This window comes from Eschrichtius robustus, unplaced genomic scaffold (assembly GCF_028021215.1).
Source record: "Eschrichtius robustus isolate mEscRob2 unplaced genomic scaffold, mEscRob2.pri scaffold_350, whole genome shotgun sequence".
NCBI lineage: Eukaryota > Metazoa > Chordata > Mammalia > Artiodactyla > Eschrichtiidae > Eschrichtius > Eschrichtius robustus.
The window spans coordinates 238,757-253,325 of record NW_027175301.1 but is presented as its reverse complement, the minus strand read 5'-3'; positions in this window follow the sequence as shown (position 1 = coordinate 253,325).

The window sequence follows — 14,569 nt, the reverse complement described above, 5'->3', positions numbered from 1 at the left end:
TGAAATTAACAGTAATGTTACAATATTGGTTTCCTAGTTGTGAGGACTATACTATGGTTACATAAGATGGTAACATAAGGGAAAGCTGGGTGAAGGGTATAGGCAACCCTCCACACTATCTTTGCAACTCTCCTATCAATCTAAAATTATTCTCAAATAAAACATTTACAAAAAAGAAATTTTAAGGGTTATAATAATCTTTTTAATGGACAAGACTAAACCATAGTCATTAGGGAAGTGTCTTTGGGTAACAAAACCATAGAAATGCAAGGGAACGATTCCTCTAAATGTCAAAGATAATGGTTCCTTTGGGAGGAGAAAGAGAGTTGTGACTGTAATGAGGCACATGGGAGGCTTCCGGGGTGGGTGAAAAACTTCTGTTTCTTGACCTAACTGTGGCCAGAAGGTATTTGTCTTATAATAATTCATTAAGCCATATTTGTTTTAGGTGATTTTCTGTATCTGGGTTTTATTTTACAATGAACAATTAAAGAGAGAGACTTAACAGACATAACATCCAAATAAAATCAGTGGGCCTTGTTTAGATCCTGATTCAAATTAACCAACTATTGGGTTGGCCAAAAAGTTCGTTCGTTTTTTTTCCATACAATGGCTCTAGTAGCACTTAGTTGTCTTTAACTTCATTCGAAATTTAAAATTGTTTCCCTTTCTCCACACTCTCTCCAGCATTCGTGTTTTATACATTGAGGATAGCTTATCTGAGCATGTGCAGTGCTACCTCATTAAGTTTGATTTACATTTCTCTTATGATTCATGATGTTGAGAATCCTTTCTTGTGTTTCTTTTTAATCTGTATATCTTCTTCAGCAGAATATCTATTTATCTCTTCTGTCATTGTTTGGATTAGGTTGTCTGTTTGTTTGGATACTGAGCTTCATGAGCTGCTTATATATTTATTATATTACTATTACAAAGGAGAGTAATCCTTTGTCCGTTGCTTCACTTGCAAATATTTTCTCCCACACTGAGGGTTTTCTTTTTGTCTTCTTTATGGTTTCCTTTGCTGGGCCAAAGCTTTTAAGTTTCATTTGGTCCCATTTGTTTGTTTTGTTTTCATGCCCATTTCTCTAGGAGGTTTGTCAAATGGAACTTGTTGTGATTTATGTGATAGAGTGTTCTGCTTAGAGATTACTCTTAGAGTTTTAAATTGTCTGCACCTCCATTTATGTCGTTAATCCATTTTGAGGTCACTTTTGTGTATGGTATTAGGAAGTGCTCAATTTCACTTTTTAACATGTAGCAGTTCTGTTTTCCCAGCAAAACTTACTGAATTAGCTGTCTTTTCTCCATTGTGTATTTTGCCTACTTTATCCAAGGTAAACTCACCATACTTGCCTGGGCCTAACGCCCATCTTTCTCTCCTCTTCCCTTAATGTATATTTCTGTGTTTGTGTGAGTACCACACTGTCTTGATTACTGTAACTTTGGAGTATAGTCTGGTGCCAGGGAGCCTGATTCCTCCAGCTCCATTTTGCATTCTCAAGTTTGCTCTTATTATCCAGGGTCTTTTGCGTTTGCATACAAACTGTTAATGTTTTTCTACTAGTTCTCAGAAAAATGCCGTTGGTAGTTTGGTAGGGATTACATTGAGTGTATAGATTGTTGTGGTTTGTATAGCCCTTTACACCATGTTGATTCTTCCAATCCAAGAATGTTGTATATCTATCCAACTGATTGTGTGGTCCTTAATTTCTCTCATCAGTGACTTATAGTTTTCTGCATGCAGGTTTTTGTCTCCATAGGTAAGTTTCTTCTTAGGTATTTTATCCTTTTTGTTACAATGGTAATATGGATTGTTTCCTTAGTTTCTCTCTCAGATTTTTCATCGTTAGTGTATAGGAATTCAAGAGATTTTTGTGCATTCATTTTGCATCATGCTGACCACTGTGTCCAAGGCTTGCCATACATTCTGTACCCCTCTTCCCCCTGGCCTGAGTGAGCGAGAGCACCCTAATTAGCTCTACTTTTAACCAGTCCTGTCTAAGTGAATAACAGATGCTACAGATTACTACAAGCAACTATATGCCAATAAAATGGGCAACCTGGAAGAAATGGAGAAAAGCACAAATTTCCGAGACTGCACCAGGAAGAAATAGAAAATAAAACCATCCCAATCACAAGCACTGAAATTGAGACTGTGATTTAAAATCTTTAAAAAAACAAAATCCCAGGACCAGGTGGCTTCACAGGTGAATTCTCTCAAACATTTAGAGAGAGCTAACACCTATCCTTCTCAAACTCTTCCAAAATCTCACAGAGGGAGGAACACTAACAAACTCTCCCTACAAAATACCATCACCCTGATACGAAAACCAGAAAAAGATGTCACAAAGACAGAAAACTACAGGCCAATATCACTGATGGACATAGATGCAAAATCCTCAATAAAATACTAGCAAACAGAATCCAAAAGCACATTAAAAGGATCACACACCATGATGAAGTGGGGTTTATCCCAGAAATGCAAAGATTCTTCAACATATGAAAATCATCAATGTGTTACACCATATTAACAAATTGAAGAATAAAAACCATATGATCCTCTCAATAAGTGCAGAAAAGCTTTCAAAAAATTCAACACTCATTTATGATAAAAACTTTCAAGAAAGTAAGCATAAAGGGAACATATTTCAATATATTAAAGCTCATATATAACAAAGCCACTGCCAACATCTTTTTCTATAGTGAAAAACAGAAAACATTTCCACTAAGATAAAGAATGAGACAAGGATGCCCATTCTTACCATTATTATTCAACAGAGTTTTGGAAGTTTTAACATCAGCAAATCAGAGAAGAAAAAGAAATATAATCCAAATCACAAAAGAAGAAGTAAAACTGTCACTGTTGTCAGATGCCATGATATTATACATAGAGCATCCTAAAGAACCTGCCAGAAAACTACTAGAGCTAATCAATTAAACTGGTAAAGTAGTAGGATACAAAAATAATACACAAAAATCTCTTGCATTCCTATACACTAATGATGAAAAATCCAAAAGAGAAATTAAGGGAACACTCCCATTTACTGTTGCAACAAAAAGAATAAAACAACTAGGAATAAACCTACCTAAGGAGACAAATGACTGTATGCAGCAAAGTAAAAGAGACTGATGAAAGAAATTAAGTTGATACAAACAGATAGAGGGATATATTCTGTTCTGGAATTGCAAGAATCAAGATTGTGAAAATGACTATACAAGCCAAAGCAATCTACAGATTAAATGCAATCCCTATCATACTACCAATGGCATTTTTCACACAACCTGAACAAAAAATTTCACAATCTGTATGGAGAAACAAAAGACCCTGAATAGCCAAAACAATCTTGAGAGAGAGAAAAGGAGCTGGAGTGTAAGACCTTCAAGATGGTGGAGGAGTGAGACGTGGAGATCATCTTCCTCCCCATACATACAACAGAAATACATCTACATGTGGAACAACTCGTACTGAACACCTACTGAACCCTGGCAGAAGACCTCAGATTTCCTGAAAGGCAAGAAACATCCCACATACCTGGGTAGGGCAAAGGAAAATGAAAAAACAGACACAAAAGAATAGGGATGGGAGCTGCACCATGGGGAGGGAGCTGTGAAGGAGGAAAAGTTCCCACACACTAATAACCCGCTTCACTGGTGGAGATGTCGGTGGCAGGGAGTAAGCTTCAGAGCCACAGACGAGAGCACAGCAACTGGGTTGCAGATGGTAAAGCAGAGAGATTGTTGTACAGAAGATCAGTGCCAACCAGCACTCAAGAGCCTGAGTGGCTTGTTTGCTCACCCACTAGCCAGGACGGTTGGGGACTGGGAACGGAGGTTCAGGCTTCTGAGGTTAGATCCCAGGGGGAGGACTGTGGTTAGCTGAATGAACAAAGCCTGAAGTGGCTAGTGCACCACAGCGAGCCGGGTGGCAGTCTGGGAAAAAGTCTGGAACTGCCTAAGAGGCAAGACACCATTGTTTCGGGGTGTGTGAGGAGAGGGGATGCAGAGCACGACCTAAACAAGATCCAGAGACGGACATGAGTCGTGGCTATCAGTGCAGACACCAGAGACGGGCATGAAATGCTAAGGCTGCTACTGCAGCCACCAAGAAGCCTATGTGCTAGCACAGGTCACTATCCACACCTCCCCTCCCAGGAGTTTGTGCAGCCCACCCCAGCCAGGTACGGATGATCCAGGGACATCTACCCCTGGAGAACACATGGCACACCTCAGGCTGTTGCAACGTCATGCTGACCTCTGCTGCCACAGGCTCACCCTACATTCTGTACCCCTCCCTCCCCCTGGCCTGAGTGAGTCAGGGCCCCCTAATCAGCTGCTACTTAACCCCATCCTGTCGGAGTGAAGAACAGATGCCCTCAGGGGACTTACATGCAGAGGCGGGGCCAAATCCAAAGCTGAACCCCAGGAGCTAGGCAAACAAAAGAGAAAGGAAAATCCCTCGAGGATCCTCATGAGTAGCTGAATAAATCTCCACAATCAACTTGACATACCCTGCATTTGTGGAAAACATGAATAGACTACAAATTATACCAAAATTTAGGTTGTTGACTTTCGGAGCAATGATATATATATTTTTTCCTTTTTCTCTTTTCGTGAGTGTGTATGTGTATGCTTCTTTATGTGATTTGAATGTACAGATTTACTTTTACCATTTGTCCTAGAGTTCTGTCTATCTGTATTATTTTCTTTTTATTTATTGATTTTATTTTATTTTTTTTCTTTTCTTTTATTTTTAACATCTTTATTGGAGTATAATTGCTTTACAATGGTGTGCTACTTTCTGCTTTATAACAAAGTGAATCAGTTATACGTATACATATGTTCCCATATCTCTTGCCTCTTGCATATCGCTCCTCCCACCCTCCCAATCCCACCCCTCTAGGTGGTCAAAAAGCACAAAGCTGATCTCCCTGTTCTCTGTGGCTGCTTCCCACTAGCTACCTATTTTACGTTTGGTAGTATATATATGTCCATGCCACTCTTTCACCCTGTCATATCTTACCCCTTCCCCCTCCCCATATCCTCAAGTCCATTCTCTAGTAGGTCTGTGTCTTTATTCCTGTCTTGCCCCTAGGTTCTTCATGAACTTTTTTTTTTTTTTTTAGATTCCATATATATGTGTTAGTGTACAGTATTTGTTTTTCTCTTTCTGACTTACTTCACTCTGTATGACAGACTCTAGGTCCATCCACCTCACTGCAAATAACTCAATTTCGTTTCTTTTTATGGCTGAGTACTAGTCCACTGCATATATGTGCCACACCTTCTTTATCCATTCATCTATCAAGGGACACTTAGGTTGCTTCCATGTCCTGGCTACTGTAAATAGAGGTACAATGAACATTGTGCTACATGACTGTTTTTGAATTATGGTTTTCTCAGGGTATATGCCCATTAATGGGATGGCTGGGTTGTATGGTAGTACTATTTTTAGTTTTTTAAGGAACCTCCATAGTCGCTATATCAGTATGTTCTCCATAGCCGCTATATCAGTTTACATTCTCGCCTACAGTGCAAGAGGGTGCCCTTTTCTCCACACCCTCTCCAGGATTTAATGTTTGTAGATTTTTTTATGATGGCCATTCTGACCACTGTGAGATGATATCTCACTGCAGTTTTGAATTGCATTTCTCTAATGATTAATGATGTTGAGCATTCTTTCATGTGTTTGTGGACAATCTGTATATCTTCTTTGGAGAAACGTCTGTTTAGGTCTTCTGCCCATTTTTGGATTGGGTTGTTTGTTTTTTTGATATTAAGCTGCATGAGCTGCTTGTAAATTTTGGAGATTAATCCTTTGTCAGTTGCTTCATTGGCAAATATTTTCTCCCTTTTGTAGGGTTGTCTTTTAATCTTGTTTATGGTTTCCTTTGCTGTGCAAAAGATTTTAAGTTTCATTAGGTCCCAATTGATTATTTTTGCTTTTATGTCCATTACTGTAGGAGATGGGTCAAAAAGGATCTTGCTGTGATTTATGTCATAGAATATTCTGCCTATGATTTCCTCTAAGTGTTTGATAATGTGTGACCTTACATTTAGGTGTTTAATCCATTTTGTATTTATTTTTGTGTATAGTGTTAGGGAGTTATCTAATTTCATTCTTTCACATGTAGCTGTCCAGTTATCCCAGCACCACTTATTGAAGAGGCTGTCTTTTCTCCACTGTATATTCTTGTCCCTTTTATCAAAGACAAGGTGTCCATATGTGCGTGGGTTTATCTCTGGGCTTTCTATCCTGTGCCATTGATCTTTATTTCTGTTTCTGTGTCAGTACCATACTGTCTTGATTACTGTAGCTTTGTAGTATAGCCTGAAGTCAGGGAGCCTGATTCCTCCAGCTCCGTTTTTCTTTCTCAAGATTGCTTTGGCTATTCTGGGTCTTTTGTGTTTCCATACAAATTGTGATTTTTTTTGTTCTAATTCTGAGAAAAATACCAGTGGTAGTTTGACAGGGATTGCATTGAATCTGTAGATTGCTTTCGGTAGTATAGTCATTTTCAGAATGTTGATTCTTCCAGTCCAAGAACATGTTATATCTCTCCATCTGTTGTATCATCTTTAATTTCTTTCATCAGTATCTTATAATTTTCTACATATAGGTCTTTTGTCTCCTTAGGGAGGATTATTCTTAGATTTTTTTTTCTTTTTGCTGCAATGGTAAATGGGAGTGTTTTCTTACTTTCACTTTCTGATTTTTCATCCTTAGTATATAAGAATGCAAGAGATTTCTGTGCATTAATTTTGTATCCTGTTACTTTACCAAATTCATTGATTAGCTCTAGTAATTTTCTGGTAGGATCTTTAGGATTCTCAATGTATAGTATCATGTCATCTGTAAACAGTGACAGCTTTACTTCTTTTCCAATTTGGATTCCTATTATTTCCTTTTCTTCTCTAATTGCTGTGGATAAAACTTCCAAAACTATGTTGAACAATAGTGGTGAGAGTGGGCAACCTTGTCTTGTTCCTGATCTTACTGGAAATGGTTTCAGGTTTTCACCATTGAGGACGATGTTGGCTGTGGGTTTGTCATATATGGCCTTTATTATGTTGAGGAAATTCCCTCTATGCCTACTTTCTGGAGGGTTTTTATCATAAATCGATGTTGAATTTGTCAAAAGCTTTCTATGCAACTATTGAGATGATCATATCGTTTTTCTCCTTCAATTTGTGAATACAGTGTATCACATTGATTAACTTGCATATATTGAAGAATCCTTGCATTCCTGGGGTAAACTCCACTTGAACATGGTGTATGATCCTTTTAATGTGCTGTTGGATTCTGTTTGCTAGGATTTTGTTGAGGATTTTTGCAACTATGTTCATCAGTGATATTGACCAGTAGTTTTCTTTCTTTGTTACATCTGTGTCTGGTTTTGGTCTCAGGGGAATGGTGGCCTCGTAAAATAAGTTTGGCAGTGTTCCTCCTTCTGCTATATTTTGGAAGATTTTGAGAAGGATCAGTGTTAGCTCTTCTCTAAATGTTTGATAGAATTCGCCTGTGAAAGTATATGGTCCTGGGCTTTTGTTTGTTAGAAGATTTTTACTCACAGTTTCAATTTCAGTGCTTGTGATTGGTCTCTTCTTATTTTCTATTTCTTCCTGGTTCAGTCTCGGCACGTTGTGCATTTCTAACAATTCGTCCATTTCTTCCAGTTTGTCCATTTTATTGCCCTATAGTTGCTTGTAGTAATCTCTCATGACACTTTGTATTTCTACAGTGTCAGTTGTTATTTCTCCTTTTTCATGTCTAATTCTATTGATTTGAGTATTTTTCCTTGTTTTCTTGATTTGTCTGGCTAATGGTTTATCAATTTTGTTTATCTTCTCAAAGAACTAACTTTTAGTTTTATTGATCTCTGCTATCGTTTCCTTAATTTCTTTTTCATTTATTTCTCATCTGATTTTTATGACTTTTTCCGTCTGTTAACTTTGGGATTTTGTTGTTGTTGTTGTTGTTCTTTTTTCTCTAATTGCTTTAGTTGCAAGATTAGGTTGTTTATTTGAGGTGTTTCTTGTTTCTTAAGGTAGGATTGCATTGCTATAAACTTCCCTCCTAGAACTGCTTTGGCTGCATGCATTTCATTGGTTTTGGGTCGTTGTGTTTTCATTGTCATTTGTTTCTAGGTATTTTGTGATTTCCTCTTCGATTTCTTCAGTGATCTCTTGGTTATTAGGGAGTGTATTGTTTAACCTCCGTGTTCCTGTATTATTTTCAGAATTTTTCCTGTAATTAATATCTAGTCTCAGAGCATTGTGGTCAGAAATGATACTTGATATGATTTCAATTCTCTTAAATTTACCAAGGCTTGATTTGTGACCCAAGATATGACCTATCCTGGAGAATGTTCCTTGAGCATTTGAGAGGAATGTGTATTCTGTTGTTTTTGGATGGAATGTCCTATAAATATCAATTAAGTCCATCTTGTTTAAAGTATCACTTAAAGCTTGTGTTTCCTTACTTATTTTCATTTTAGATGATCTGTCCATTGGGAAAGTGGGGTGTTAAAGTTCCCTACTATGATTATTTTACTGTCGATTTCCAGTTTTATGGCTGTTAGTATTTGCCTTATGTATTGAGGTGCGCCTATGTTGGGTGTATAAATATTTACAATTGTTATATCTTCCTCTTGGATCGATCCCTGGATCATATGTAGTGTCCTGCTTTGTCTCTTTTTTTTTTTTTTTTTTTTTTTTGAACTTCTAATTTTTTATTTTATTTTATTTATTTATTTATTTATGGCTGTGTTGGGTCTTCGTTTCTGTGCAAGGGCTTCCTCTAGTTGCGGCAAGTGGGGGCCACTCTTCATCGCGGTGCGCCGGCCTCTCACTATCGTGGCCTCTCTTGTTGTGGAGCACAGGCTCCAGACGCGCAGGCTCAGTAATTGTGGCTCACGGGCCCAGCTGCTCCGCGGCATGTGGGATCTTCCCAGACCAGGGCTCGAACCCGTGTCCCCTGCATTAGCAGGCAGATTCTCAACCACTGCGCCACCAGGGAAGCCCCTGCTTTGTCTCTTGTAATAGTCATTGTTTTAAGTCTATTTTGTCTGATATGAGAATTGCTACTCCAGCTTTCTTTTGATTTCCATTTGCGTGGAATATCTTTTTCCATTCCCTCACTTTCAGTCTGTATGTGTCCCTAGGTCTGAAGTGGGTCTCTTATAGACAGCATATATAAGGGTCTTGTTTTTGTGTCCATTCAGCCAGTCTATGTCTTTTGGTTGGAACATGTAATTGATTTACATTTAAGGTAATTATCGACATGTATGTTCCTATTACCATTTTCTTAATTGTTTTGTGTTTCTTATTGTAGGTCTTTTCCTTCTTTTGTGTTTTCTGCCTAGAGAAGTTCCTTTAGCATTTGCTGTAAAGCTGGTTTGGTGGTGCTGAATTCTCTTTGTGTTTGCTTGTCTGTAGAGGTTTTAATTTCTACATCAAATCTAAATGAGATCCTTGTTGGGTAGAGTAATCTTGGTTGTAGATTTTTCTCCTTCATCAGTTTAAATATGTCCTGTCACTCTCTTCTGGCTTGCAGAGTTTCTGTTGAAAGATCACCTGTTAACCTTATTGAGATTCCCTTCTGTGTTATTTGTTGTTTTTCCCTTGCTGCTTTTAATATTTTTTCTTTGTATTTAATTTTTGATAGTTTGATTAATATGTGTCTGCCGTGTTTCTCCTTGGATTTATCCTGTATGGAACTCTCTGTGCTTCCTGGATTTGATTAACTATTTCTTTTCCCATATTAGGAAAGTTGGCAACTACAATCTCTTCAAATATTTTCTCAGTCTCTATTTTTTTCTCTTCTTCTTCTGGGGCTCCTCTAATTCGAATGTTAATGCTTTTAATGTTGTCCCAGAAGTCTCGAGAAGTGTCCTCCATTCTTTTCATTCTTTTTGCTTTATTATGCTCTGCAGTAGTTATTTACACTATTTTATTTTCAAGGTACTTATCCGTTCTTCTGCCAGAGTTATTCTTCTATTGATCCCTTCTAGGGAATTTTTAATTTCATTTATTGTGTTGTTCATTACTGTTTGTTTGTTCTTTAGTTATTTTAGGTCCTTGTGAAGCATTTCTTGTATTTTCTCCATTCTATTTCCAACATTTTGGATCATCTTACTATCAATATTGTGAATTCTTTTTCAGGTAGACTGCCTATTTCCTCTTCATTTGTTAGGTCTGGTTGTTTTTTGCCTGGCTCCTTCATCTCCTGTGTGTTTCTCTGTCTTCTCATTTTGCTTAACTTACTGTGTTTGGGGTCTCCTTTTCTCAGGTTGCAGGTTCGTAGTTCCCATTGTTTCTTGTGTCTGTTCCCTGTGGCTAAGATTGGTTCAGTGGTTTGTGTAGGTTTCCTGGTGGAGGGAACTAGTGCTTGTGTTCTGGGAGATGAGGCTGGATGTTGTCTTTCTGGTGGGCAGATCCACGTCTGGTGGTGTGTTTTGGGGTGTCTGTGTACTTATTATGATTTTAGGCAACCTCTAGTAATGGATGGGGTTGTGTTCCTGTCTTGCTAGTTGTTTGGCATAAGGTGTCCAGCAGTGTAACTTCCTAGTCGTTGAGTAGAGCTGAGTCTTGACATTGAGATGGAAATCTCTAGGACATTTTCATTATTTGATATTACATGGAGCTGGGAGGTCTCTTGTGGACCAGTGTCCTGAATTTGGCTCTCCCACTTTAGAGGCACAGCCCTGACGCCTGACTGGAGCACTAAGAGCCTGTCATCCACACAGCTCAGAATAAAAGGGAGAAAAAGAAAGAAAGAAAGAAAGAAAGAAAGAAAGAAAGAAAGAAAGAAAGAAAGAAAGAAAGAAGATAAAGTAAAAGAAAATAAGATAGTTATCAAAAAATTAAAAAAGAATTATTAAAAAATAATTTTTAAAGTAATAAATATTTTTTTAATAAAAAGAAAGAAAGAGGAGAGCAACCAAACCAAAAAAACAAATCCACCAATGATAATAAGTGCTAAAAACTATACTAAAAAAAAAAAGATAAAACAGGACAGACAGACCCTAGGACAAATGGTAAAACAAAGCTATACAGACAAAATCACACACAGAAGCATACACATATGAACAAAAAGAGAAAAGGGGGAATATATACATATATATATCGTTGTTCCCAAAGTCCACCTCCTCAATTTGGGATGATTCTTTCTCTATTCAGGTATTCCACAGATGCAGGGTACATCAAGTTGATTGTGGAGATTCAATCCGCTGCTTCTGAGGCTGCTGGGAGAAATTTCCCTTTCTATTCTTTGTTCGCACAGCTCTTGGGGTTCAGCTTTGGACTTGGACCTGCCTCTGTGTGTAGGTCGCCTGACAGCATCTCTTCTTCTCCCAGACAGGACAAGGTTAAAGGAACTGCTGATTCGGGGGCTGTGGCTCACTCAGGTCGGGCGGAGGGAGGCATATGGATGTGGTGCAAGCCTGCAACGGCAGAGACCGGAGTGACATTGCACCAACCTGAGCCGTGCTGTGTGTTCTCCCAGGAAGTTGTCCCTGGATCACGGGACCCTGGCAGTGGCGGGCTGCACAGGCTCCTGGGAGGGGAGTTGTGGATAGTGACCTGTGCTTGCACACAGGCTTCTTGGTGGCAGCAGCAGCAGACTAGCCTCTCAAGCCCCTCTCTGGGGTCTGCACTGAAAGCCGTGGCTCGTGCCGTCTCTGGAGCTCCTTTAAGAGGTGCTCTTAATCTCCTCTCCTCGAGCACCAGTAAACAAAGAGGCAATAAAAAGTCTCTTGCCTCTCGGCAGCTCCAGACTTTTTCTCGGACTCCCTCCTGGTTGGCTGTGGCACACTAGTCCCCTTCAGACTGTATTGACGAAGCCAACCCGTCCTCTCCCTGGGATCTGACCTCTGAAACCCAAGCCTCAGCTCCCAGCCCCCGACCATCCCAGTGGGTGAGCAGACAAGCCTCTAGGGCTGGTGATTGCTGGTCAGCACCGATCCTCTGTGCGGGAATCTCTCCACTTTGCCCTCCGCACCCCTGTTGCTGCACTCACCCATGGCTCCGAAGCTTATTCTCTCTGGCCTCTGAAGTCTCCACCTGCGAAGTGGCTTCCTAGTGTGTGGAAATGTTTCCTCCTTCACAGCTCCCTCCCACTGGTGCAGGTCCAGTCTCTATTCTTTTGTTTCTGTATTTTCCTTTTTCTTTTGCCCTACCCATGTACATGGGGTGTTTCTTGCCTTTTGGGAGGTCTGAGGTCTTCTGCCAGCATTCAGTAGGTGTTCTGTAGGAGCTGTTCCACATGTAGATGTATTCCTGATGTATTTGTGGGGAGGAAGGGGATCTCCACTTCTTACTCTTCTGCCATCTTGAAGCTCCCTGTTTTATGGTTTTGTTGCTCTCTTCTTTTTTTTTTTTCTTTTTAATTACTATTTAACTTCTTTTATTTTTAATAATTACTTTGTATTCTAATAACTTTATAATATTTTTTTTTCTTTCCTTTTTTTTCTCACTTTTCTTCTGGGCGTGTGACTGACAGGGTCTTGGTGCTCCTGCTTGGTGTCAGGCCTGTGCCTCTAAATTTGGAGAGCCAAGTTCAGTACAATGGTTCACAATAGACCTCCCAGCTCCATGTAATATTAAAAGGCAAAAGGTCTCCCGGATATCTCCATCTCAAAGATAAAACCCAGTTCTACTAAAGACCAGCAAGCTACAGTGCTGGACACCCTATGCCAAAGAAACAAGCAAGACAGGAACACAACTCCACATATTAGCAGAGAGGCTGTCTCAAAGAATAATAAGGTCACAGAAACACCAAAACAAACCACCAGAAGCAGTCCTGCCCACCAGTAAGACAAGGCCCAGCCTCATCCATCAGAACACAGGCACAAATTCCCTCCACCAGGAAGCCTACACAACCCACTGAACCAAACTTAGCTACTGGGGGCAGTCACCAGAACAACGGAGCCTCCAACCTGCAGCCTGCAATAATGATACCACAAGCACAATCATTAAGCATAATGAGAAGGCAGAGAAACAAACAGCAGACGAAGGAGCAAGGAAACAAACAACCAGACCAAAGAAATGAAGAGGAAATAGGCAGTCTGTGTCATAAACAATTCAGAGTAAAAATAGTAAAGATGATACAAACACTTAGATATAGAATAGAGAAAATAAAAGAAACGTTTAACAAGGACCTAGAGGAACTCAAGAGCAAACAAACAATGTTGAACAACAACAACAACAAGAAAAAAATTAAATTCTCTGAAGGAATCAATAGCAGAATAACTGAGGCAGCAAAACGGATAAGTGTCATGGAAGATAAATTAGTGGAAATAACTACTGCACAGCAGAATAAAGAATAAAGAAGTAAAAGAATAGTGGGCAGTTTCAGAGACTTCTGGGTCAACATTAAGTACACCAACATTTGAAATATATGAGTTGTTGAAGAAGAAGTGGGCAAGAAGTGACCTATAAAATATTTGAAGATATTAGAATTAAAAACTTCCCTAATATAGGAAAGGAAATAGTTAATAAAATCCAGGAGTTCAGAGAGTCTCATACAGGATAAATCAAAGGAGAAACATGCCAAGACACATATTAATCAAACTATTAAAATTAAACACAAAGAAAAAATATTAAAAGTAGCAAGGGAAAAATGACAAATAACATACAAGGGAATCTCCATAAGGACAACAGCTTATCTTTCAGCAGAAATTCTGCAAGACACAAGGGATTAGTAGGACATAATTTAAGTGGTGAAAGGGAAGAAACTACAACCAAAATTACTCTACCCAGTAAGGTTCTCATTCAGATTCGACAGAGAAAATAAAACATTTACAGACAAGCAAAAGGAAAGAGAATACAGTACCACCAAACCAGCTTTACAACAAATGTTAAAGGAAATTCTTTAGGCAGGAAACACAAGAGAAAGAACAGACCTACAATAATAAATCTGAAATCATTAAGAAAATGGTAATAAGAACATACATGTTGATAACTACCTTATATGTAAATAGCTCAAATGCTCCAACCTAAAGACATAGACTGGCTGAGTGGATATAAAAACAAGATCAGTATTATGCTGTCTACAAGAGACCCACTTCATACCCAAGGAAACATACAGACTGAAAGTGAGGGGATGGAAAAAGATATCCATCCAAAAGGAAATCAAAAGAAAGCTGGAGTAGCAATTCTCATACCAGGAAAAATAGACTTTAAAATAAACATTATTACAAGAGACAAAGAATGACACTACATAATGACCAAGGGATAAATCCAAATTAAAATATAACAATTGTAAATATTTATGCACCCAACATAGAGCACCTCAATACATAAGACAAATGCTAACAGCCATAAAATGGGAAATTGACAGTAATAAATTCACAATAAGGGACTTTAACACCACATTTTCACCAATGGACAGATCATCCAATTGAAAATAAATAAGGAAACATAAGTTTAAATGACACATTAAACAAAATATACTTAATTGTGTTTATAGGACATTCCGTCCAAAAACAACAGAATACAATTTCTTCTCATGTGCTCATGTAACATTCTCCACGATAGATCATATCTTGGGTCACAAAACAAGGCTTGG